At 49.7% G+C, this 26,844-nt stretch overlaps 1 protein-coding gene across 11 annotated transcripts in view; it reads right to left on the minus strand.

Moving 5' to 3' along the window:
* The window catches only part of SEMA4D (semaphorin 4D), a 122,171-nt gene that overhangs the window by 83,499 nt on the left and 11,828 nt on the right, over positions 1-26,844 (minus strand). For 6 of the 11 annotated variants that reach the window (XM_053578847.1, XM_053578807.1, XM_053578815.1 and 3 more), the window contains exon 2: positions 4,845-4,909. The exons of 2 other annotated variants lie outside the window; for them this stretch is intronic. The gene's annotated coding sequence lies outside the window, so the exon portion shown is untranslated. Of the gene's footprint in view, positions 1-630; positions 840-4,844; positions 4,910-16,892; positions 17,454-25,258; positions 25,280-26,844 lie in introns of those variants that run through there. 3 more of the 11 variants (XM_053578827.1, XM_053578829.1, XM_053578840.1) reach the window with 3 other exon arrangements.

The following is a 26,844-nucleotide window of genomic DNA, read 5'->3' on the forward strand; positions in this document are numbered from 1 at the left end:
GGCCAGTCCTCAGAAATCTCCCCAACTCCAGGCATCTCCCCAACTCCAGGCTTAGGGACCCAGTGGTTTCCTTCCCTCTAAAAGCACCCAAAGCTTCACATGTCCCCAAAGTATGCTCCCCACCTCCTGAAAGACTCCTCTCAGAGATCCTAGGCAGAAGCCTATGTCTTTCCAATTGCTCAGGCCAAAACCTCAGGGCATCCTCCTGCTGTCTCCAACCCTAGATTTAACCAGGCAGCAAGTCCTCTGGCTTTGCCTCTGAATAGATGTCCAAGGGAGCCATTCCCCACTGATGCTGCTACATCATGACCCCGAGCCACCACCTTGCTCCTGTTCCACCTACAGCCTTCTGTCTGGGTTCCTAGCCATACCCTGCCACAGTCCATTCTCCCAGCAGCCAGGGGTCCTCTCCAACCCCCTCACCCCCTCCCGCCACTTCCCCTCCTCTCACCCACTCCCTGCAGTGTTCCCTGAACACCCAGGGCTCATCCTCCTCGCACACAGGCAAGCCACCTGCCTCTGCTCCACCAACCATCCCAGTTCCTCTGTGTTCCGCCCCAGCCCTTCTCTGCTTCATTTCTCCCTTTATTTCCCATCACCACCTAACCCACTCGTATCTGACCTACTGACCTCCTTTGGGGTCTGTCTCCTCCAACAGTAGAATGCTGTTTCCTCTGCTAAGGCCCCACAACCCAGGCGTGGGGACCTGGTGCAGGAACTCAGTGACCTGTGGAGTGACCACCATGCAGGACCTGCCCTCCGCGGGTGATGTGAGAGGGAAATAGGCAGGAGGCAACTGGGCCACCCCACCCGGGGATGGGCTGCTCCGGGGCCACAGCTCCGCCTGCACCCTGAGGAGCCTCCATCCACACAGCTGCAGCAGAGCAACAGAAACTGCGAGGCCTGTGCACGTGGATGGGAATGTGCCGCAGCACCCGGGAAGCTCATCAATGAAAGGCTCATTTCATGGGCCCCGCTGGCGAGCATGACAGCATCATCCACAAGTCCACTCACTGCAAAGAAAAATAGGCCCTTTGAGGGATAAAAATAGCCCAGCAGATGCGGGGGGTGCCTGAGGGTGTTTTCCCAGGACTCTGGCGTGTGCCCTGCAGCTGCACGAATGGCAGCCTATCTGCTGGACTCCAGAGGTGCCAAAGCTAGTACAGTCGGGGGGAGAGACCCTTCCCCCCACAGGAATGCAGCATGACCACAGAGTGCAGGCTGAGCATGCCAGTCAATGGGTTCAGGGTGCTGTGTGATGTGCAAAACCAGCCACGAATGCACTATGTGTTTCTTTACCCACAAAAAACCAGGGGGGCAGAAGCTGGGCTGAGGCAAGTCTCTCGGGGAGGCTGTGCTCACTAAAGCCCAGGCCTGGTACCCTGCGCAGGACACGTGCAGCCTCGGTGGGGAAGGTGTCTCTGTGATAAGGCCCAGTAGACTACGTTGTGACTGTGGAAATGCAAAAACAACAGCACTTGAAGCTGCCTGAAGACTCCCAAAGCCTAATACCATGGATATCAGTCAGCTGCTCCCCACTGCCCAGACAGGCCTTGCCTGGAGAAGTCAGACCCAAGGCACCCAAGCATGCTCTAGATCGGAGCTGTCCCCACACATGCCAGCCCAGCTGCATGTGTGATTACAGCTTTCCTAGAAATGAGGCTAACAGAGTAAAAAGGAACAGGTGGTGTTCACTTGTATCCACTTTAATTACCTTGTATCAAACCCAATAAACACCCACAACAGATCATGGCCCACATCACTAGAGAGGCACTGCAACAGCTGTGTGTGCTGAGGAGTCCTTGCAGTCCGTTTCTCATCTAATACTGCAGGTGCACCTGGCTCTGACTGGCCGCACCCCCCCAGTGCTTCGTGCCAGGTGTTATGTCCCTGATGGGTCAGCTGGTGCATATCTAATGACCAAGAAGCAGTATGGCCAACACAAAGCTGCTGGCATTGGAGCCAGTTCAGATATAAATGTGGTGAGCATATGGCTTCTGGTCACTACAAATGAACCCTTAGCCAGTGGCCCCTGGCCCCAGGCTTTCCTCTCATCTGTGCGTCCAACAGCTGGACAGTGCTAATACTCCACATGTCCTGTCCTACTAGAGTAGCTTTAGGGTGCATGGTCCACCTGTGAGATAATCTAGATCAATGGCTTATTCTCAGACCCAGGCTTCAGAGACTAAAAGCTCAAACCACTCACCATTAGTTAAATCAGCATCCTGGGTGCCCACAGAGGGTGGCCAGGCACTTTTCCAGGTAACAGCCTCATGGGACTACAGCAGAGGACCAGACAGAACCTCTTGAGTCTCCTAACACTAGCAGAAGTAATTACCTCCCATTTAGTGTCATTTAATTAAATCTACAATAGTCCTGCTCTCGGCTGTGAGAATCAGAACCATACTTGCTAAAACTCAGGCCTGGGCCATCTGGCTGCTTGGTGAAGCAGCCCTGCCTCTGTTGAGGGGTGGGAAGTGGGAGGTGGGGCACATTGGGACTCCTGGGCAGCACTTACACAGCATGCTTGTTAAGACTACAGGACTGTGTCAAATTGGGGGGTTGGGGGGTGCGGAAGCCTGAAACTCCAGCGGCATAAAAACAAAAAAACTCCAAGTAGTTTACTCTCTGTGCACTCTCCCCCGACAATGTGCGAGTCTGAGAGGTCTAAAAAACCGCAGGCAACACACAACACACACAGAATCCTGTGGCTCCCGGCTCATGAGACAGACCACCAGGGAACCTGCCTCCTTCCTCCCGGGCTGAGGAGCCCCTGGAAGCTGCAGGCCATGGCCCTCAGTCAAGCCCAAGAGGCCTGCAGGGGACACTCTAGCACTTATTCCAGTCTCAGTGGCCGAGACTCTGTCCTCACCAGGTGGACTCACAGTCCTAATGGTCAGCTCCTCACAGAGGCTGTCCTCTCACCAGGGCCCTGCTTCATAGAAACCACAGAAATGGCAACAGGAAGGATGCACCTGCTTTGTCCCACACAAGGACAACAAGGCTGTTTGCATGGACCACTTCACACTGGGAAGGGTCCCTTAAAAGTTACTTTTGCTTCCACTTCAACCCAAGTTCTAGAATATACAGCTTAATCTTCCTAAATATTTCCTTTTCAAATGGCCTTTTGTAAGCAGACTATCTATGACGTGAAAGCTACAGCCAGGGGACTTAGGGACTTAAAGATCCTGCTCATTACAACAAAAGTCACATCTAGAAGCACCTTCTAACACAGTCATACCTGTGCAAACCTTTATTTTTTTCTTTTCTTCTTCCTTTTTTTTGACAGAGAAGAATTTCATTCTGGGTAGAATGCCGTGGTATCATAGCTCACAGCAACCTCAAACTCCTAGGTTCAATCAATCCTCTTGCCTCAGCCTCCCATATAGCTGAGACTACAGGCACTGCTACAATACCCAGCTAATTTTTCCATATTTAGTAGAGACAGGGTCTTGCTCTTGCTCAGGCTAGTTTCGAACTCCTGAACTCAAGCAATCCACCTACCTCAGAGTACTAGGATTGCAGGCATGAGCCACCATGCCCGGCACAGCTGCATAAGCCTTTAATCCACGTCTCTGGGACCAGGCACAGGTGATGGGGTATGGGGGTCTGAAGATGTATCTCCCTAGCTCAATGCGGTGATGGTGGTCAACCCACACACACATATTTCCATCCTGTCATCGGGCCTTGTCTGTGCTGGCCTCAACCACAGAAGACACCCCCCAAACCAAGCACATAAGCAAGTCAGGCTCAGATGCCCTCCGGCAGGGCAGGAGGCTGAGGGCAGTGTCCCAGCCCCTGGCAGGCCACTGAAGGGCAGCACTCACCCTGGGGCTGGGTGGACACCCACTCTGCAGGGCCCCAGGGAGCCCATAGTCCTCCAGAGCACACAACAGCACCGGGCATACCCCATGTGGTTCCACAACCCCACAGTCCCTGGCCGGCCCACCCTGAGCCCCACACAAGCCAGGGAGCCCCCTTCCCCTCCATGTCTGCAGGTGAGGAGACTGAAGCACGAGAAGTGAACAGCCAGCTAAGGACAGACGGCCCTGCCAGGAAGATGCTGGATCCCAGTGGCTAGAAGGGGCAGGGAAGAAGCAGAGCACATGGCCCTACAAGAAAGTGATCGGGTGTGTCACTTCCCCTTGGCATCCTCGGCCAGTCCACCTCGGGCTGCCTGGACATGCTGACACGTCACCTATGCCCTGTGCGCTGGGGCCCGCATGGGCCAGCACTTACAGTCTCAGCACAGTCCCACACGCCACCCCCTACCCCTGCAGATGCAAGGGGCACAATGTAAACAAGGCTACAGCAGCCCCAAGGCCCGCCAGGCCTTCCTGAACACGGACCAGTGTGACTTTGTGAGACAGAAAAGAAGCAACTGACCACCAGCTCCTGCAGATCTCTACAGTGGGGCAACAGGGCACCTTCGGAGACCCAGTGTAAACTCCACAGTATGCCAGCCCGGACAAGGGCATGGCCTCGCAGGCACCTCCCAGCCTAGCTCTGTCCCTCTGGTCCAGCGAAGCCAGTGCTGACGCAGGGTGCTGGGCTCACCACCCACATGAGCCTCAGCCCAGCATCACCTACCCACGGCCACCCCCTATGCTGCCTACTTGGAGTCCTCTGCAGCCACATCCCCCAAACAGGCCTTGACCACTCCCTCAGAGCTGCCTGGGCTTCTGGGGCAAACAAAAATTTTCTGCCCTGCTCTCCAATCACACCCACCTGGGCAGGGCACAAAATAATCAGCTGGCTCTGCTGACAGACACAGCTGAGCACCTGAGACAATGACATTCAGTTCTGAAAACAGCCATTATTCCAAGGCAGATTTTATTGCTTACCTGGTGATCAGTGTCATCAAACATCTCAGCACCGATTTCTTCCCACTGTCTGCTATCAACAAAATCTGAGACAGAGTTAGAAAAAGAGACATGTTAGCAGACTGAACTTTAGACCCAAATCCCTACAGAGGGGTTCAACCTTTTTTTTTTCCTGCTGCACATTGTAAGAATACGAATTGTCTTGGACCACACATTAAATATACAAACACTAACGAAAAGTGATGAGCAAAAGAAAAGGTCCGTGCACACTTTTCATCAGATCCAATAACAAAACAGCCCTCAAATAATCTGCATGCAGCCCCTGGACCACAGGTTGGACACCCCTGCCTTATACATACATATACAAATTCCATAACACACACAAAATTCACTCCAACTGTGCTCAAAATGCCCCCCAGGGACTCTGAGAGTGGTCAGTGACAGGGTACAGCTGACCTGGCCAGGTGAGACCAGGAGGCATCACAGCTAAAGGACAGTAAGAACTGGAAAAGAGGCAGCCCCCCACAGCTCCCCCGGCCCCGCCTGGCTCCAGCTCTCAGCACCAGCGCAGCAGAGCCTCACAGCTCACACACGGGGCACACTCGGAGCCAGGGCGGGCCTCACCCAGAACTGGTGTGATCGTTAACAAAGCCATGGTCAGGAACGATGCTCTAACACAGAGCTTCCCATCATTCCCCAATTTAGATTCGTATGCTAGTACTCAGTAGTCCGACAACTTAATTCTGTTCTTAAAAACCAATCAGAGGGCGGCGCCTGTGGCTCAAGGAGTAGGGCGCCGGTCCCATATGCCAGAGGTGGCGGGTTCAAACCCAGCCCCGGCCCAAAAAAAAAAACCAAATCAGAAGAGGAGGAAGAAGGGGAAGGGGAAGAAGGCAAGAGAGAAAAGAAAAGCAGAAACCAAAAAAGTACCAGAATTTGGGAGGGTTTTTAAATAATCTCGAAAGTAGGGAAGGCTACGCCCACTAAGGAGAAACACAGAAACAAACTGAGAATACAATAATCTCCCGACCCCTGGAGCAACCAGCCAGGCTCCTAGAGCCCCACCTAAAGGGCAAGTGGCAAGTTAAGGGAGGGGTTGTTCACTGTCACTATGAAGGGAAATACAAATTAAAACAAGATGGTCGGGTGGCGCCCGTCGCTCAGTGGGTAGGGCACCGGCCACATACACTGAGGCTGGCAGGTTCAAACCTAGCCCAGGCCTGCTAAACAACAACAACAAAAAATAGCAGGGCGTTGTGGCGGGCGCCCGTAGTCCCAGCTACTTGGGAGGCTGAAGCAGGAGAATTGCTTAAGCCCAAGAGTTTGAGGTTGCTGTGAGCTGTGACGCCATAGCACTCTATGGAGGGCAACATAGTGAGACCCTGTCTCAAAAAACAAACCAACAAAAAACCCAGTATGGTCATTTTCGCTGTTCAGATGGGCACTTAAAAGGATGAGCCACCAGGGAAGGAGAAGAGACAGAATCACCTGGCCATGACACGCAGGAGCCATGCCCCTGCTCAGACACAAAGCTTCACGAGCAAAGCCATGGAAACAGCCTTGAAGTCCAGCAGCGGCTACCCAGACAGTAAATACACAGTTGTCCAAACACCGAACGCTATGCAGCTGTTACAAAGAATGAACTAGGAGGTCACTTTTCATGGGGAGGCAGACCATGCCAAGGTGGATGGGGAGGTGGGGTTGGGAGCAGGAGGGTTCTTCCATGTACGAGTGAACAGCTACACAGGAAATGCAAGTGTCTGCAAGGACGGTCAGGAGGGTGCTCACAGGCTCTCACACTGTGGAGTGGTCTGGGGGTTGGAGGGCAACTCAGTTGCAATGTGCAGTGCTCCATATTGGTGGCCTTTTACCCCGCACACACTACAACAGACATGTCCCATGGTCCCTCCACGCAGCAGCTCCCAACTGCTGTTAGGGAAACCCCAACCTGTCAGCTCCATGTGCAGCACACGCAGAGGAAGGCCGACACTTGGCTGATCACACAGCTCCCCGCCTGAGCCCCCCACAACACACCTGCCACACAAGCTCACATGCATAAACACACACGTGTTTCTTAAATAACAGACAAGTTAATGGATAGTTTTAAGAAGGCTAAGATGAGTTTTACCAATCCACTTTCCCCTGTGGCTCATTGGACTCGGTTTGGTTTAAGAAAGGAAATTCTCAAACTTTGCTGAATCCCAACGTGCAGAGCTCGGTGTTGAGATCTTCCCTCTGAGAAGAAATGCTGAGAAATCGCTCAGCATCATGGCGCTGCAAATCCTTAAAACTTGATTTCATACGTGCAGATAGATGTTGGGACATCTGACTAACTTCAGCCCAAAACTTAGATGCGGTGCTATTATAGCTCAGAGTAATCAAGATCACTGGCAACTTATGACACAAAGCTCCACAAAGCTGGGTTCTGCAGACAAGCGGGCTCCCAGGCATGTGGCCGCCAACACTCTTCCTGCAGTAACACTGATGAGAGCAGCAGCAGACAGCTGCATGATGGAGCGGGAGAGGTTTATTCCCGGAGGCATACCCACACAGAGAGCTGAGTTTTCTTTACAAAACAGATGCTCTGGGGCGTGTGTGGGTGGGTGTGTCTGTGTGTGTGGTGAGATGATGAAAAGTTTTTAAGTTGAAAGAGTAAAAGTGCCCCAATAGCCATCTACAGGACATAAGTGATGCCTACCACTCAAAACAAGCCACAGTACCTCACAGTTATAGCTGTCCTTGGTCCTTTACCAACAGCAGGAACAGAACAGCCTACCTGTGAACTGAAAATCTACAACAGCGACCTTCTGCATGAAGAAGGGGGCAGCACCCAGAGGCTGACTCCACTGGCCAGGGGATGGGGCCCTCCCCGGCACGTGTGGCCCCTCTCCTCTGTGATCCAGGTCTGCTGCTGCTTTGTCCTTTTTTGCTGGGGGGGGACAAGGGGCACTAAACTTGTTGACATCAACCAGTCTCAGAAGCAGATTCCAGCTCTGTGTTGTTTCAACCCCCAAATGCAGCCAACTAGAGCAAAGGGCTCAACTTGGACTCATGGTCACTGAGATGCTTTCCTCCTTTTCATCTCAGACTCAGGCTTCAGAGTTCTACAGATAGTTGCTAAATTTCAGAACGAGATGCCCATCAAAAGTGGACAGTGTGACTTACACCCTCAGTGAAAACTGCTCCGGACAGCCCCACAAAAGGCACAGGGAGCGCGTTCCTGCCCCTCTTCTCTCAGATGCACTACATGCTTGGGGGATACATTAGGATTTTTTAAATCATAACGGAAATATAAAATTTAAAAGTGTAACCGGAAATTCAGTTATTTCACCAAGACGACAACTGTGAGAGAAAGGAAAAAAAAATGGCCAGAGATCCTGCCTCCTGCCTGGAGTTTCGGAGGACTTCAGGGGCAAGTCAACCACAGGACGCCTCCCCAGGCTGACTCTGGCCACTTCCCCAGTGCCTGGAATCTGAAAGAGAAAAGATGGAACTTACCAATAAGGAGAGACCCTCAGATATGGGGTACAATGCCCCAGCTGGGGAAACCAGGGACACGAAACAAAGAAGCAGCTAGGGACACAGGGGACAGAGTTCAAAAGCCTACCAGTCGCACTGAGTGAAGCCCCCATCCCCGCCCACCAAAGGAAACTGAGGTCGGCCATCAGACAGTGCAGGTCTCTTAGGGAACAGGGGTACAGGGCCATTACCACAGGGGGAGGGCTGCAAGCACCCCACCCAAGGGCCCTGCTCTCTGCTTAGCTCACACTGACAACTGTAATACAGCCTCGTGTGCTCCTAATTACATTGGATGTCTTTCTTTATTTGGAGGCATCTCTTATCTTAACACTATGCCTTCTCCGAGGCTCCAAGTACCTTGCATGCCTGACACAGCACCAAGCATACGGGGGTTAACAAACACTCCGGGGCCTAAGAGTCTCATGTCCAGGTATCTCTCAAGAGCCCCTCATTCTGGCTCAGACCCACAGACAAGAATGGGAAAATCCAGTGGCGGAATACACCTCCCTGCCCTCCATGACCAGACACTCACTATAAAAAGAGGCCTGACTCCACAACACCCCATGGAGAACAGACTATAAGGTCTGAGACCCCTAGAACCCAGCACGTCTGGGGGGAACGCTGGTGGCTCATGGCTGCTAAAGAGGCACTTTAAAAATGGCCACACATTAAAATGTTATTTAACTCATTACTCATGAGATGTTATGATCCCTTCACAGCAGAAGTCCAAGAATCATAAGATGATATGGAGGTGACCGGGAAGGGAGCTGGGAGTGGCTGCATAACAGACAAGGGGTCTCCCTTTGGGTGCCAAAAACGCCTCATCTCAGAGCCACACAGAGACTGCAGAACACTGAGAAGGTGCTAAATCCCACGGGATTGTCAGTTTCATAAGGTTCACTTTATGTGAATAGCACCTCATCAAAAAAAAAAAAAGAGAGTGAGTTGGAGTGAAGGAATATTAGAATGAATTTCCAAGAGATTAGACTGTTCCACAGAAGGAGGGCTTCCACAGCACCAAGGGACGAGGCGCGTAGAACACTAAATGGTGTGAATGAAAAACACAAAGCAGGGCGATCCCTCAGGTGTGAGCTTCCACCACAGTGACGTGTTTTCATTTTCAAAAACGCCTTTTCTTTCTGTCCATCTGCACAGAAAGGGCTTCTCCAGTACCTCTAAGAGCCTGTAAAGTTGGACAGGGAGCTGCCTCAGTGCCTTTCCCTTCTGTGAGCAAAACCAGGTGCTAGGGAGGCACTGAGATTTTGTCCCCACGTTCATGCCTACCGTGGACTGGGTGAGCACACGCGTGACCACCTTCACAGGCTACACACATACCTGAGGGTCACAGCACACGTCCCTTCTGTCCAGAACACATGGGGCATCAAGAGAGCACCCTGCCTCTGTCCAAACAAGGCCATACTCAAGAAACATCGCTCAAAGACGTGCAGCCGCTCACTCCTAAAGCAGAGCCAACTGTGCTTTCTCACTATACTCCGCACACTCCAAATATGATAATCATACTACTACCCAGACCTGACTGTGAGTGTTCCCAGACCCTGAGTTCTGTCCTCGTGTGCAGCCACAGAGGTGGCTGCCGGCCCACAAGCACTCACTGCTGAGCGCACATGACAATGACAGATAAGAGCTTGTTGTCAACTACTGCAGCCTTCTTCAAGGATAGTGCCCCACCTCCACAGCATGCTCGTTACTAAATAACTAGAAGGTTCTAAGCCACCAGCTCCACCAGCCCCCTTAGAGGGCTTTGTTACTCTTTTACAAGCAATCAGAGCAGAAAATAAAATGTCATCAACCTCCCAGAAAGAAAATGAATTATTAATCTGCAAGGTTCACAACCCTACATGTGGAAATTAACTGGAGTTCCCCCTTTGTGGTTAAGGCTGGAAGTTTCCAGGACCAGACGTGGACTCTCCTCGCCCAGCCAGTGAATAATGCCTGCCTCCATCCTGGCAGCCATGCACACACAGACGTATGGCACACCTTGGTATGGGCACAAGCCTGCCCCTCTCCTTGTGTCCTCATGTCCCCAGCCACTGACTTGTAACTCCGCAGGTCTGGAATGACCTCATGGAAACACACACATCTGATGCCCCCCACCTGTCCCCACACCACAGCATTCTTAGAACTCTTGGCCATTTGGTTCTTACAATTCATCTCAAAGGAGACCAAGACTGCAAGTTCTAAAACGTGACACGTGGTGGAGGACCCGATTTTCATTTCCTTCCTTACCTGCACTTCCGACGGTCAACATATGTTAATTGTATAACAAGGGGTGACATCCCACTTGAGAAAGCCATAATTCCTACAAGTCGTTGTAAGGACATGACCACAGCACAGTCAGGACAGGCTGGCAGGTGGCACATCCCACAGCCTCCGGCTTGAAGAGCAGCCAACCGGCTGCCAAGGCTAGTGCTCCGTGCGTCACTGCTCCGGTCTTGCCTAACCTGGCATTTATGCCTGTGACACGCATCCCTGCAGCGATGCTGGATGCACAGCCTCCAACAGAAAGAGAAGGACAGCCTGAGCTGTCACAGCACAATCCCAGGGACGGCAGGCAGCCAAACAAAACCATTTTCAAGAAAACACTGAGAAACTCGAATGGTCACAGGGTAGGGCCTGGTCGTCCAAGGACTGCTGATCATTGAGAAAACTCAGCACCCTAGGATGGCTCCAGGGCACACAGTACCATGCCTCCCAGTACCTGCAGCCAGCATCCGCTGACCCTCTGCATCTGAAAACCTATTTTCCTTTCATTGCTCATTAATTATTCTATTTTAAAGCCCATCATGACACACATTTTTTAATTAAATGAAGCAAAACTCATCTTGCTTGGAGAATTACTAAAAAACTGAGACCCTTTCCCTGACATAAGAAGATGCTACTCTATCAGGGTCAGAAACCCAAATCCACAACAACCTCCGTCAGTGAAAACATGTCTACTTAACAACCTAAAATGGAAACAGACAAGAATTCATATAGAAGGATACACTGTCAACTATCTTTTTTTTTTTTTTTTTTTTTGTAGAGACAGAGTCTCACTTTATGGCCCTCGGTAGTGCCGTGGCCTCACACAGCTCACAGCAACCTCCAACTCCTTCCTGGGCTTAAGCGAGTCTCTTGCCTCAGCCTCCCGAGTAGCTGGGACCACAGGCGCCCGCCACAACGCCCAACTACTTTTTGGTTGAATTTTGGCGGGGGCCGGGTTTGAACCTGCCACCCTCGGTATATGGGGCCAGCACCTTACCCACTGAGCCACAGGCGCCACCCACTGTCAACTATCTTAATCCTCCACCCACCAAGTAAAAAGCAACAGCACACTATCTTAATCCTCCGCCCACCAAGTAAAAAGCAACGGCACAGCAAGCTCTGCTTAAACACAGCATTAGAACACACCACCCATGTAGCCATATTTTGACTGGGTTTTTTAAAAGTAGGCTAACTGGTAGCCTTTATTGGAAATAGACAAAAGCATCATTAAATCAGTGCCTATTAACATAACACTCAAAATAATCACCTCAAACACCATAAAAAGGGGTGAATATCTCCTCCACTCTCCAGTGGCGGCGGGTTTCTTCCCTCTGCTGTAAAGCTAGCTGGACCTTCCAGGTGTGTCTAACTTCTATACCCAACAACAGAAGTGACCTGAAACTTCCCGAGACATTAAAGTCCTGCAGGTCACTGGGTGCCTGGGTATTATCACTCTTAGGTATCAAGTGGTATCCCAGGACTTAAAAGCCTTAATGTCCCCACTAAAACACCTCAATTGCTATTCCCCAGGGAGTACCGTATAAGGCAGGGGGATACAACTCAGTGAGAATCTGGCAATACCCACAGACTACAGTGCTGCTTCCAAACAAAGGCTGTGCTTAAAACATTAGGTTTGAGGTCCCCAATATGTTAATACATTCCCAAGTCCCAATAGCAGACCCCATAGACATTAAAAGAGAACACTATAAAAACCTCTATGCACAGAGTCCACAACTTAGAGGAAATGACCAAATTTCTCAATAAAACTACCAAAACTCGGGCGGTGCCTATGGCTCAGTGAGTAGGGCGCCGGCACCATATGCCGAGGGTGGCGGGTTCAAACCCAGCCCCGGCCAAACTGCAACAAAAAAAAAAAGCCGGGTGTTGTGGTGGGCACCTGTAGTCCCAGCTGCTTGGGAGGCTGAGGCAGGAGAATCGCTTAAGCCCAAGAGTTGGAGGTTGCTGTGAGCCGTATGAAGTCATGGCACTCTACCCGCGGACGGTACAGTGAGACTCTGTCTCTACAAAAAAAAAAAAAAAAAAACTACCAAAATTCACCCAAGATGAAATATCTGAATAATACTATAAATACTAAAGAAATTAAATATGTAGTTAAAAACCTAAAAAAAAAATCTGAAAAGGGTCAGAAGATAGTTTTAATGGCAAATTCCACCAAACATCTAAGGAAGAAATAATAGTAATTATACGTAATCTCTTCCAGAAAATAAAGGAAGAAGAAACATTTCCCAACTTAAATGAGGCCAGCGCTGCCCTGATAACATAGCCAAAGACAGCCCAAGATGACTATAGGCCAGTCTTTCTTATGATCACAGACACAAAGATCCTCAATAAAGTAGCAGCAAATTGCATCCAGCAATATATGTATAAAAGCAATGAACCACAAACAAAGGGAATTTATGACAGAATGCAAGGCTGGTTCAATGCATAAAAATCAATAAATGCAATCTACCATACTAACATAAGAATAAAAAACATGGGTATGTCAATTTACATAGAAAAAATTCTGATGGCCATTCAGGACTAAAAACTCCCAGCAAACCAGGACTAGAAGATAATTCTCTCAACCTGACAAAGGGCATCAAGGAAAAACTCAGAGATAACATCATACTCAATGGTGGGAGACTGAATGCTTCCACCTACAATCAGGAACGGGAAACAATGTGCTCTCTCGCCACTTTCTCAACATTTTCCTGGAAGGCCTAGGCTAGTGAAATAAGCAAGCAAAAGAACTGCAAGGCACACCAACAGAAAAGAAAAAAATTAAATGATCACCTATGCAGAAAATTCCAAGTAAGTTATTTTTTGTACAAAAAGCTCTTGGAACTATTAAGTAAGCTTAGCAAAGTCAGAGGGTACAAGGTCAACAACATAGTATTAGTCATATTTCTATGTACTCTACCAACATTCAGTAAATTGATACACTGAATTTCATCAAAATTAAAATGTTTGGCTCTGGGCGGCGCCTGTGGCTCAGTGAGTAGGGCGCCGGCCCCATATGCCGAGGGTGGCGAGTTCAAACCCAGCCCCAGCCAAACTGCAACGAAAAAATAGCCGGGCATTGTGGCGGGCGCCTGTGGTCCCAGCTGCTTGGGAGGCTGAGGCAGGAGAATCGCGTAAGCCCAAGAGTTAGAGGTTGCTGTGAGCCGTGTGACGCCACAGCACTCTACCTGAGTGCCGTACAGTGAGACTCTGTCTCTACAAAAAAAAAAAAATGTTTGGCTCTGTGAAAGATTCCATAGGATTAAAAAAAAAGCTACAAACTGGAAGAAAATATTTCAAGTCACATGTCTGACAAAGAATTTACATTCAGAATATATAAAGAATTCTAAATGACGTGTAAAAAAATAGACTATATAAGGAAGTCTCAAAACTCGCCAAGAAGAAAATAAATAATCCAATTAAAATATAAGCAAGACTTACACAGCTACTTCATCAAAGAGGATATGCAGATGAGAAGTTAGCACATGAAAACATTTTACAGCCATTAACCATTAGGAAATGCAAATTCATCCAGGCATGGTGGCCTAGCACTCTGGGAAGCCAAGGAGGATGGATTGCCTGAGCTCAGGAGTTCGAGATCAGCCTGAGCAAGAACTGAGCAAAAGCAAGACCCCCATCTCTACTAAAAATTAAAAACTAGTCAGTGCTGTGGTAGGTGCCTGTAGTCCCAGCTAACTAGGAGGCTGAGGCAGGAGGATCACTTGAGCCTATGAGTGCTTTTTGGGCTTTTTAAAGACAGTTTCACTTTGCGACCTTCAGTAGAGTGCCATAGCATCCTAGCTCACAGCACCTCAAACTCTCCGGCTTAAGAGATCCTCTTACTTCAGCCTCCCAAGTAGCTGGGATAAGGCACCCACCACAACATAGGCTATTTTTAGAGACAGGGTCTCACTCCTGCTCAGGCTGGTCTCAAACTTCTGAGCTCAGGCAATCCACCCGCCTCAGCCTCCCAGAGTGCTAGGATTACAGGCATGAGCTAACACACCTGCCCTGCTGGAGCCTAAGAGTTTGGGGTTGCTGGGAACGATGGTAGTGCCACAGTATTCTACCCATGGTGACAGAGGAAGACTCTGTCTCAAAAATAAGAAAAGAAAGAAATGCGGATTTAAAGCACAATGAGACACAATATACACAGTATTAGAATGGCTTAAAAAAAAAAAAACCTAACAATATGTAGGTATTGGTGAGGACACAAGGCAATGTTACTGGTGGGAACAAAAAATGGTATAGCTGCCCCAGAAAAGATTTCAGCAGTTTCTCACAAAGTTAAACACACACTGAAGGCATGGTGCCACAATCCCAGCCCTGGGAAACAATAATGGTGAAGTGAAAGAAGTCTATACTAGAGGCTACTCTATGACCCATTATGTCAGCAGTTCTCCATCCCGGCATCAGGAAGGTGGAGAATCACATCATGATTATGTAATAGTCTCGAAAAGGTGAATTACAAGGACAAAGCCACAGGTAGTCAGTAGTGGGACAGGGTGTGATAGGTTGGGGGGGGAGATTACTTGGGGAGAGGGATGGAATTTCTCTGTATTGAAATTGCAGTGGTGGTTACACAATTTATATGTGAATTGTGCACCAACCAAACATTCTTACTGTATATTAATTTAAAAATAAAGGAAAAGGAATTTTGCACCAAAGAACTGTACACAGTAGAACCGTGCACCAAAGTAAACATTTTTACTGTATATTAATTTAAAAATAAAGGAAAAGGAAAAAAGAATAAAATGACTGTACCAATTTGACTGGAATATCTCTGTAAATATCTTTATTTTTAGCCAGACACAAAAGGACAAATACTGTGTGATTCCCTTCATATGAAGTCCCTAAGTAGTCAAAGCCATTGAGATAGAAAGGAAGGTGGGGGCTGCCAGGGCTGGGGAGGGGCAATGGGGAGTTAGTGTTTAATGGGGACAGAGTGTCAGTTGGGGGGAAAGCTTAGGATTGGGCATGGTGGGTCACACCTGTAATCCCAGCACTCTGGGAGGCTGAGGCAGGAGGATCACTTAAGGCCAAAAGTTCAAGACCAGCCTGAGCAATAGACCCTGTCTCTACAAAAAACAAACAAACAAAAAAAAAAAAAAGGAAAAGAAAGATATATTAGCTGGGCATGGTGGCGCCTGTAGTCCCAGCTACTAAGAAGCTGAGGAGCCTAGGAGTTTGGGCACAGCCCACATTTGAAGCACAGGGCTACAGTGAGCTATGATCATGCCACTGCCCTCTAGCCTAAAAGACACAGCAAGACTCTGTCTCTTTAAAAAAAAAAAAAAGAGAGAGCCAAGGAGAAGAAGGTGGTGATGGTTGCACAAAATGTGGATGCTATGCATGTTTTACCACTATTTTAAAAACTTGTTTTTTCATCAGAAAAGAAAATTTACAAAATTATATTTGTACAAAGATAAAACAAAGAAGTTCAAAAGGTTGAAGTCCCTCCCCAACACACTCTCCAGACAGTATTGCTGTTGACAACTTGCTATGAGTCACCTCAGACTTTCACTGTGCTTACCCTGCAATTCACTTGAGCATGGTAGGAGGTAGGAGCATCGCCTGGAGGACGGGGCAGAGAGCAGAGGGACGCCACCCCCTTGGCGGGGCTGTGGATCCCTCAGGGGCCTGGTCCCTGTCCAGCCATCCTGCAGACACACGGCACCACATTCTAAGCCTAAATCCTCCCAGCACCAGCTTTGGTTGCCAGGAAGCCTCACTCCAATAACGTCCAAAGCAATCTGCAACTTCTAGACACACGGCACCAATAAAATCCGAGGACAAACACTCTTGTACCCAAACCTGCACATTGAAAGTATTTCAGCAGTAATTAACCTTCAGTTAAACTGTGGTTGAGTTTAGATCACTAGCATCTTAATCTAAATAAGAACATCACACAGATTATCCTGGACAAATACAATGTAAACAGATACCAGTGTCTCCACATTTTTAATTGTGAGCCATATTCCTTTGTATGCATCAGTGAAAACACCCAGTAAACAATCTGCACAAACCTCCCTTAAACTGGTTTCTTTCCCTATGGTTAGAAGCACTAAACTTACCTGAAGATCCAACTGAGCTTCCGAACCTGTAAACTATTTTTTTGTTAAAGTGTATACTTTGTTACCTTTTTCAACTCTTACCATTCCAAGAACATCCCTGCAGAGGACAAGAGCTGAAACACAGATTATCAAGCCACTGTCCCCCAAGCCTCTTGTGTCTGACAAACATGTGTCCCTCAAGGAAGAGAAAAAAGCCAGGCAGAGAACTCACTGCACTGCACGCTCCTCCTCCCGGAGGAACTTTCAGGACGGGCTGGAGACTTCAGAGTCTGGTCTCCAGTTGGTGACTGGCTGGCCCCTCCAACAGTCTCCACTGTGTAGCCCCAGGGGAGTCTCAAAAGTGCTTCTGAGAACAGCAGTCCTGACTTTAGAACCAGAGGCTGTCCCGCTGTGTGGCCACGAGGCCCAGGAGGCTCTCTCCAGCAGGAAAGGGTTAAAGTGCAGGCTGAAGACAAGAGAGACCTGGAGCCCCTGGCTACCCAGAAAGACGTGGCTTTCTGAGAAATGATGATAGGCAGAATTGCAGAATACCCCAGAGGCCAGGGAGTGGCGGCACCGAGGCCTATGTTCTCACACACCTGGGAGTGAGGACAGGCCTCTTAGAGCTCCAGTTTCCAGTGGCATCGCCCCTGAGCCTCAGCCAGCAGGAAACAGGGCACGGGACACACCACTGCCAGTCCCAGAACTGGCCTACACTGCCTGTGAGTCCTGCCAGGCCCTGGGACAAGCTCCACTCACTCTCCTTCACCTCCAACATCATGCCCGCTGGAAAAAGAGAAAAGCCCCCACTTCCCACCCTGCAGCCCTGGAGCTCCCTGCCTCCACACTCACCTTGCACCCACCAGGCAGCACCTTTCCAGGCCAGGCTGGGCCCACCCCAACCACCTGGCTGGGTTTCTTCTCATTCTCTGCAATTATCTACCACCAAATTCACAGGATGGCACAAAGGTCTGGTAAGAGCATCCCAGGCACAGGGAGGCCAAGGTCAGCAGACTGCCGAAGTGCAGGAAATGAGGATAAGACTACAACTTGCACAAACATTTTTTCCCCAGAAAAAGAAAATATCAGAGAGGCAGAGCTCCAAGGCTTCCTGGTAATAAACACCCCTAAATGTGTCCACACGCTGCTGTGAACTGTTGGGAAAACGAAGCAGTCTGTGCAGGGAGGATGGCAGAAATCATCCCAGAGGCGCGTAAGGTATTGCTCCGGCCTAAATGTGGGGCCATCTGGACAGCAACAAAGCAGCCACCCCAGGAAGCAAAGGCAGCTTTGCTTTTGTGAGCTCGGCCCTGGGAGCTCCTGGTGGCGATCAGAACTTAAGAAACGTCAACCTTTGTCCACCCGTGCTGTCCTGGTGACCTCTGGGGACAGGCTTCCCCTTTTCTCACACACTCCAACAAGCGCAAACACTTCACCTGCAGCCCACAGCCCACTTAGGGCCCCTTGGCACCTGGGAACACTGACATGAGTGATGGCTAATGTCATGTGTCAACTTGGCTGGCCACAGTACCCAGACATTTGGTGAAACATCATTCCTGATGCTTCTGTGAAGGTATTTACGCAGCAGAGACTTGAGTAAAGCAGCCAATCCCCGTACTGGAGCAGGCCTCATCCAGTCAGCTGCAGACAGACTGACCTCCCCAGAGGAGGAGGGAACACTACACCCAGACTGCCTTGGACCCTTCTCTGTGTCTACTGTGCCACCCTGCAGATTTTGGGCTTGTACCTCCACCCTCCACAGTCACATAAGCCAGTTCCTTACACTAACCCCCTCTTTCTCACCATGCCCATATGCACTAACACACACATACCTCCCATGTCGGTTCTGTTTCTCTGGAGGGCCCTGACCAATACACTCAATCAGTGATGTGGGGAAGTCAGCATGCCTGGCTTTCAAGATGCTCCTGGACTGTGTCCTCCTGTCTCCTACTTCAGAATAGAACCTGACTGTGTTGGGAAGCTTCCATGAGCACCCCACACAGGACACCAACAGAAAGCCTGTAAATGATCTGGGCACATGCACAGCATCTGCCCAGGACACTTGGCTGAACTGTCCAGGGACAGCAGAGCCGACCAGCTGACCCCAGAGAAACAGGGCACAGGACTGTGGCACCGTGTCAAATTCTCACCCAGGGCTATCATTCTACACAAGCCAGAGGCACCACAGGGGAGTAGGGATGAGTTTTATCTTTTGGCTAAAAATACAATGAAGCCTTCTGGAAAATAATTTCAGTAAGCTTCCTATCAAGAAGAGACTCCTAACTCCAGGAAAGCCTTTCAGAATGTAGACCTCCAGTTTACTCTGCACTGCTATTCTGGAACACGCATGCACATGGCTGCAGGAAGGCACTCACACACGCACACATGCTTGTGCATACGCAGGTGCATGAACACATAACGCACACACGTTGCACACTGACATACACACACAGCTACTAACAACTCCACCAGTTTCTTTTTTCTGGCTCTGCCATTTATAGAGGTCATTACATGTCCTTTTGACCAATGCCAGAACAAATGTGATGTAAACCCAGAAAAGGGTCAAGGTGCAGCAGACTGGAGAGAACCCCCTGGAGGCTCGGGGTACACAGCCCTCACAGAGCCGGGCATGCAGATACAGCAGGCTGCACACCTCTGCGTGGTATAACCACAGCTTGGGAAAACACCACCTCTGTGAACATACCGCGTGTGTACTTGTGCATATACACACGAGTGCATATCTGAAAACAGCAGAGAAAAACCTTAGAAAGGCAGGTTGTTCATGGCATTTACCCAGCACAAAGGGGAAGTTATTTGTCTTTGCTTTCTGTTTTCTGAACGATAAAAATGCCGTTAAAATATAGGAAAAGTTAGTCAGCACATCGTACTTCCTGTTCACACCAAAGATTCAACAAGTCTTCTTGTAGAAACACTTCTTAAAAGCAAAGGCCCTGCCAACAGAGAGAAAAACTCACATAAAAAAAAAAAAAGACAGAAAGCACCTTTCCTGTTCCCCCTCTGAGTCAACATGAAGTTATTTTACAAAGCAGCGAATTTCCACTGTGCTCGCTTGTTTTACAGCCTCACACAAATGCAGATCAGCCATGGTTTCCATTTTCCTGCTGATAAAGCCCTGCTGAATTACGTCACGGAGAAGGTGAATGCCCGCCAGTCCGTCCCTGCCCCCTACACCATGGCCTCTAGTCCAACCCTACAGCATTTCAAGTGCCTTCCCCTGTGCTGTAGGAGATGGAAGGACCTGGGGATGTGACCTTATCTGCAAAACTTAAGAATCTTGAGGTGAGATCTCCCTAGAGTATCTGGGTAGGCCTTAAATACAGTGATAAGTGTAAAAGATACGCACAGGCAAGAGGAGACAGAGATACCATGTGTGGACAGAGCCGAGACTGGAGGGATGCCACTACAAGCCAAGGAATGCCAGAAGCCACAGAGGCTGCAGGAGGCAGGGAGGACTCTCCCCAGAGATCCTGCGGGTAGCATGGCTCTGCAGCATTGACTCTGACCTCCGGAATCGGGCCTCCAGACCTGGGAGAAGAAACTTCTGCTGCTGTAACCATCCAGTTTGTGATGCTTTGTTATGACAGCCACAGGGACTTAGCCTGGTCCCTGTTGCCCCTTAGAGCCTACAAGGGGGAGGACATTTCCATCATGGTTAGTTTACAGGGAAGACGGAAACAGCCCCCTCCCCCCCATTCAGAGACCATAAATGGGGTGAAATGAGATACATCATCCTCACTGCACCCTTGTCAGGGGTCTCCCCACATTCACACCCCACTCTCCCACCTAGCACCTGCATCCTAGACCATCCCCTCCTCCACCCAAGGCTTTATAAAATAACTTCATGTTGACTCAGAGGGGAAAAGGTGCTGTCTTTTTTTTTTTTTTTTATGTGAGTTTTTCTCTGTGTTGGCAGGACCTCTGCTTTTAAGGAGTGCTTCTACAAAACGACTTGTTGAATCTTTGGTGTGAACAGGAAGTACGATGTGCTGACTAACTTTTCCTATATTTTAACTCTCTTTCCCTGGGGAGACACCTCTGCTGCTGTTCTGGTCATTGCTGCTGTGAAGCACAATGCACCGAACTCAGAAGCCTATATATCATTACCCACTCACCACCCTGTGGGTGAGGAGCCCCAGTGGGCCACAGCGGGGGTCAGCTGGTCTCTGCTCCAATCTCCGATAAGACCCAAGGCCGGGACACTTAATGGGCAGGGGCTACAGTCTTTGGAAGCCTTGTCTCCTCACGCAGCAGAGCCCTGAGCAGAGGGGACCAGACAATGGGACTGCCCAGTGGAGTCCCCGTGGCCCTCTGTGGAGCGTGGGCCTCCTCACGGCATAGCTGGTTCCCTCCTTGGCATCTTAGGGCTCCCAGATGGACTTGTCCACAGAACAATGCAGAAGCCACAGTGGATGTCACTTAGCCATATGCCCACCACATTCTACTGTTGAAGCAGACAGGAAGCCACCCAGCTCCAACAGGAGGGGGCAGACACCTCAGAGCTCAGTGAAAGTGATGGCAAGATTTGCTATCATGGCTTAACAATGAACACAGCTTTTCTCCTGGCCCGGCTACCAGCACATCCTGCTTGTTCTGAGTTCCAGCTCTGCTCCCCACTTCAACGTCCCACTCTGGCCTTGGTGGATGTCCCTGCCTCCCCCACTAGCACACCCACATCCCCTCCTCTCACTGGAAATAACACCCCTCGTCAGCTCTCCTCCAGCCCTTGGCCTTGTGTCTTTTTCTTTTCTTTCTTTTTTTTTTTTTTTTTCTTTTGAGACAGAGTTTCACTACCCTCTACCCTCAGTAGAGTGCTGTAGTATCATAGCTCACAGCAACCTAAAACTCCTGGGCTCAAGCGAGTCTCTTACCTCAGCCTCCGAAGTAGATAGGACTACAGGTGCCCACCAGAATGCCCCGCTACTTTTCTAGCTCTGGCTCAGGCTGGTCTGGCTCTGGCTCAGGCTGGTCTGGCTCTGAACCTATGAGCTCAGTCAATCCACCCGCTTTGGCCTCCCAGAGTACTAGGATTACAGGCCTGAGCCACCGTGCCTAGCCATTGACCTTGTGTCTTAATTCCAGAGCCTGGGACATGCTGGGCATGTGTCACACGCTTGCTGAGGAGTGGACAGCGGCAGACTGGGTGATAGGCCCAGGCAGCAGGAGGCAAAACTGCAAAGCTGGGAAGCACCCCGTTAGCAATGACAGGGAGGGGGCAGGTGGAGGGGGGTGGGACGCACAGAGGGCACTGCCGAGAGACACACACCCCCCCCCGCGGGGTGCCAGCAGCAGCCAGCTCAGGGGCCCTTTCTTAAAGGGAGAGGGTTCAGGGCAGGGCTGGAGGTGGGGTGCCACAGGCAAGGTCTGAACAGGAGACTCAATCACACGCCCCACTGCTACAGGCTGAGGCAAGCCCCTGTCCCAGGAAGTGGAGCCATAAAAGCTGGAGGGCTGTTAGTGTCCTTAAAGGACCAAACGGCCTGAATGCAAGGATGTTCAGAAGCCTCACCCAGAACCACCCCACCCTGGAAACCCAGCATCCTGCACACACATACGTGGTGTACACAGGCACACTTAAACTACACTGGACAGACACAGGAGAAGACCAGGTGGTAAGGCAAGAGAGGAAGGGCCTGGGCAAGCCCGAGCCAAGTGTCACAGACAGGCGCTAAGTGGCACACATATGGACAAGGCGCAAAATTCAATGTACACAAGTCAAACCAGCCAAAATTGAGCTCTGCTGGGGTCAGCAGGGGAGTGGTGACCAGGGTCCCCGGGGCCATGATGTCTTGCACATGGCCCTGGGCATCGCATGCTGGCTCCATCTGTGAAAAGTCAGCGGTAAACTGAAGCTGGGTGTGAGTCACAGCAAATCCCACAGAGATCTCACTGGAGGAGGAAGGCAGAGGTAGGAAGATGTGAGTCTCACTGCAGCTGCTGCTGTCTTACTAAGGACAACCTTCCCTGGATTCCAGCAGGGGAAAGGAAGCAGGGAGAGGGGCCGCCACCCAGCTGGGCAAATGGACCCAGAGCAGCGGGTGGCCAGAGCAGAGGACAGACCCATCGCCCAACAAAGAGGGCGGTGAGAACCAACTAGGGAGCCTGACTCCAACCAGCTCACGCTGGCCATGGCACTCCAGGTGCTCACTGCCCACTGGCTGGCCCTATGTCCTGCTGCCCTCCTGGGACCCATCCATATAGAACATGCACCAGCAAAGGCCAGTGAACAGACCACACCCAGGTCACTCTGCCAGGCGGAGGACTATTAGGAGGCTACAGCCTCAGGCTACAAAATCCACTCTTCAGGTCAGCTCTGACCAGATGGGCCCTTGGAAGTGTCAAAATGCAAAGAACAACATGAGCCACACCAGAAGGGCACTGCACCAGCACCAGAGACAGCTCTGAGTCCCCTCGGAAGCCTCCAAGCCATCCTCAGCCCCACACAGCTGAAGGCCTGCCAAGCTCCAGAGGATCACTCTGCAGAAAACATTTTCTGTGCAGCAGAAACCGCCACTTGGCCTCCTCAAGCAACAAAGAATGGCCCCTGGCGCAGCACACTGGGGAGGATGACACCAGCAGGGACAGACTGGTAGCTCAACACAGCTTATGAATAGGGCTGTGTTTGGAAGTGTTTTTCCATCTTTAGCAATTACAACGCAAGTGCTAGAAAAGGCTTCCGAGCAGTCCTGATACTAAGCGTCTCAGCAGAAGTCTCCAGATGACACCAGCCCTTATTGCAGAGAAGGCTGCTGTGCCTGTGCCCTGTCCCCTCGCTGACAAGGGGGTGGAGGAGAGCATGCCTGGTCTTCTGTGTTCCTTCCTCTGACAGCGAGACGTCTATGCTACGCTGTCTCTCTTCTGCAGAAATAAATGTGCTAATTATAAATGACACCCGCTTCCAACTGCTGTGAAACCTGCACCCACTGGCTCGTGAGGTCACAGAGTGGTTACTTGAGAATAAATGGGAATCTGTATCACTCTGAAGGCTTGCTTCCAGGCCCTTCTGTGACTGGTAGCTATTTTAAAAAGCACGCTCTCCCCACCTCCTGGTTTTGCCAAGCTGCTGAAAAGAAGCCCTGCTCTATGCTTGCTCCTACAGAAGGAACGCAACGACGCCAGGTCCCCACACGGAGAGCCCCCAGCCTCACAAAACATCACCAGAAGCGGCTGCTGCTTACAGGCGAGGCCCCAGGGAGCTCAGCAGCTTTGCAGGATTCCACATCTGAAAGCCAAGCCAGTGCCCTCTGTTTTCAAAGACAAGCCAGATATCCAATTCCGCCTGCTCAAGAGCTTTGCTTTGACCCAGTTTCCCTGCTCTTGTTGTTCTCGGGTGTGTGGTCCAACACCGGCTCCAGGGAGGGCACGCACTGTGCAGGCACTGTGCTGAAGGCCCCAGGCCTGTCCGAACCCAGAAGCCCTGCAAGTGAGCCCGACTTGGAGAAAACCAAGGGCTGAGCAAGTCCACGGTCAACAGTCAGCCAACATGGGAAATAAGATAACTATACATGGCATGCACAAATTGACTTAATGCTGAAATTTTAAGCTCTCCTTGCAGTCACTCACAATTATGGCCAGATTGTCACATGAGGGTATTTTTCAATCTGGGGGTTGTATACATAGTTATCGATAAAATGTAAGGGAATAAAAATATCAGAGGACATTACAGGCAATTAAGAGTGACTGTGAACAAAAGTTTTATGTCAGCAATATGTGCGCGCGAACATGTGCCTCTGCAGGGCCTCCAAATATAAAATGTGTGTGGGTCACGGTCCAAGTCTATGAGCACCGGAAATAAGACACCCACCCAGCCAGGCTTCTTGATTATCACGACGTCTTAACACTCCAATTAAAATGTTTTGGCAATATTATTCATGCACTGAACCTCTCTGAAGCTTAGTTTCAAATATGATGCTGAATCCCACATGCATCCCAGTTCAAAGGCTGCCAAGAAGGACTATTACAGGAGCCATCTCATTTAATAATCCTGCAGCCCCTCTGGAACCTCCAAGGGCCTGGACAACCCTGCTTAAGAATAAGGTCCCACAGAGGCTGCGCACACAGGTGCTGGGCACGGGAAAGATTGCTGGCTTTCCCAGGAACCGGAGCGCAGGACAGAATGGCTACAACCACCTTCCAACCCACAGGCCTACCTCCACTCGCTCCTGCCCTGTGTCTGGGAGAAGCACGTGAGGCCAGCTGGTTTCACTGCACTCGTGAGCTTTAGGAGCAGAACAAGCCATGAACACCCACCAGCTTCTTATTCAAATCCAGAAAATGCATAGTATACTCTCATGGTGTACTATGTGTGTGTCACGGGGTGTGTGGTGTGTGTGTGAGTGTGAACGTCTGAGTGGTACAGAAGGTGTGTGCTGCGTGTAGGGTGTGTGTATAGTACATGGTGTGTGTGCTGGATGTGTAGTGTGAGGGTATTTGTGTGTAGTGTGTGTGTTTTTCGACCTTTTTCTCTGTATTTCTCTTTTATAACTTCTACAAGAATCACCGCAGAAGCCTTTCGGCCGGAGACGCTATCTTCCAGTAATTCACCAAAATGACACACACAAAGGCAAAGAGGAGAGCTACCTGATGCGTGTTCTCTAGGCCTTTTCAAAAGCATGGAGTCGTTCCTCTGGCCACATACATGCAGATCTATAAGAAAGGTGATGTAGAAATTCAGGGAACGGGTACTGTTCAAAAAGGCATACCAGGCAGATGTCACCGTGGCAAAACTGGAGGAGTCTGTGGGGTTTCCCAGCACGCAGTCGGCATTGCTGGACACAAACAAGTTAAGGGCAAGATTCTTGCCAAGAGGATTAATGTTGGTATTGAGCACATTAAGCACTCTACGAGCAGAGGTAGCATGGGAAAGAAAATGATCAAAAAAAGAAGGCAGCTAAAGAGAAAGGTACTTGGGTTTAACTGAAACCCTAACCTGCTCCACCCAGAGAAGCTCACTCTGTGAGAACCCCTGGAAAGGAGCCTGAGCTGCCAGAACCTGTTCCCTATGAATTCATGGCTTAATAGGCGTAAAAAATAAAAGGCTACTCTAAAGAAAAAGAATTACTGCAGAAAACCAGGGAAATGAAGACAAACACCACAACATCAACTAAACATCTGCCTACCCCGACACAGTCTAATGCCTTTGGGGCAATGTTTTTCCTATGTGCGAAGCTTCATGCACTGAGTGTTCTATTGATACCTGTCCCATTAAACATATTTCCCACTAGTACATTCAGAGATCTACTAAGTTACTTATACCACCTCTTACCTAACCATTTCTGTCAGGAGCGGGCTCAGGTTGCATCTGAATTTTCTATTTATAAACACTGAGAAACACCCTTTCCAATAAATGCTTTTTTACATTCATGATTCTTTAAGATAAAATACATAACTAGTTCAGTCCCATGTCAATGGCCACAGAGGACCTGCATCTTTAAAATCTTTAAAACACTCTACCAAATGCCCCCCTGCGGTGCATGCTTTAAATACTGTGATCACAACCCCAGGGCCCAAACCACTTCCTGCCTAAGTGGCCCCAAGAATAAGTTTCTTTTTCTCTCTGTCCCCAAGGTCTTCAGCTGCAAACAAGGGGGAAGAACTGATCCAGACTTAGAGGGCCATGCTCAGGATTCCATGAGATGAGTGGAAAGCACTTGGTGTATCATTCATGATGAGGCCACCCTGGTAACTGCCTCCCCCACCTGGATCTTCCCTTTCTAATTCATCACCTACAAGTGCCAGTCTCTCTTCTGAACATATTGCTTTATTTACTGCTCAAACACCTGCACAATTTCACTGAGTGAAAGCAACAAGACTCAAGGCTATAAACTATACAATTCCATTTATGTGACATTCTGGAAAAGCCTATAGGGTCAGAAAACAGATCTCCTTTTGCCAGCCTGGGGACAGGAACTTACTACAAAAAGGCACGAGAGAATTTCTGGCCTTATGAAAATTTCCCATATCTTGATTTGGTGATGGTTGCATGCTGATATGTTTACTACCCAAAATAAGTGAGTAAGGCTAAGATCTCATCAATGGAAATTTATTAACCTGAAATTTGAGGACACACCTGGGATAAACACAGACCACAGAAAGATCTGGATCTGTGCCTGTTTTTCTGAAGGGGCATTTGGGAACTTCAGTATTTAAGGGGGAGGGACACAGAA

The sequence above is a fragment of the Nycticebus coucang genome, chromosome 2, assembly GCF_027406575.1.
Source record: "Nycticebus coucang isolate mNycCou1 chromosome 2, mNycCou1.pri, whole genome shotgun sequence".
Taxonomy (NCBI): Eukaryota; Metazoa; Chordata; class Mammalia; order Primates; family Lorisidae; genus Nycticebus; species Nycticebus coucang.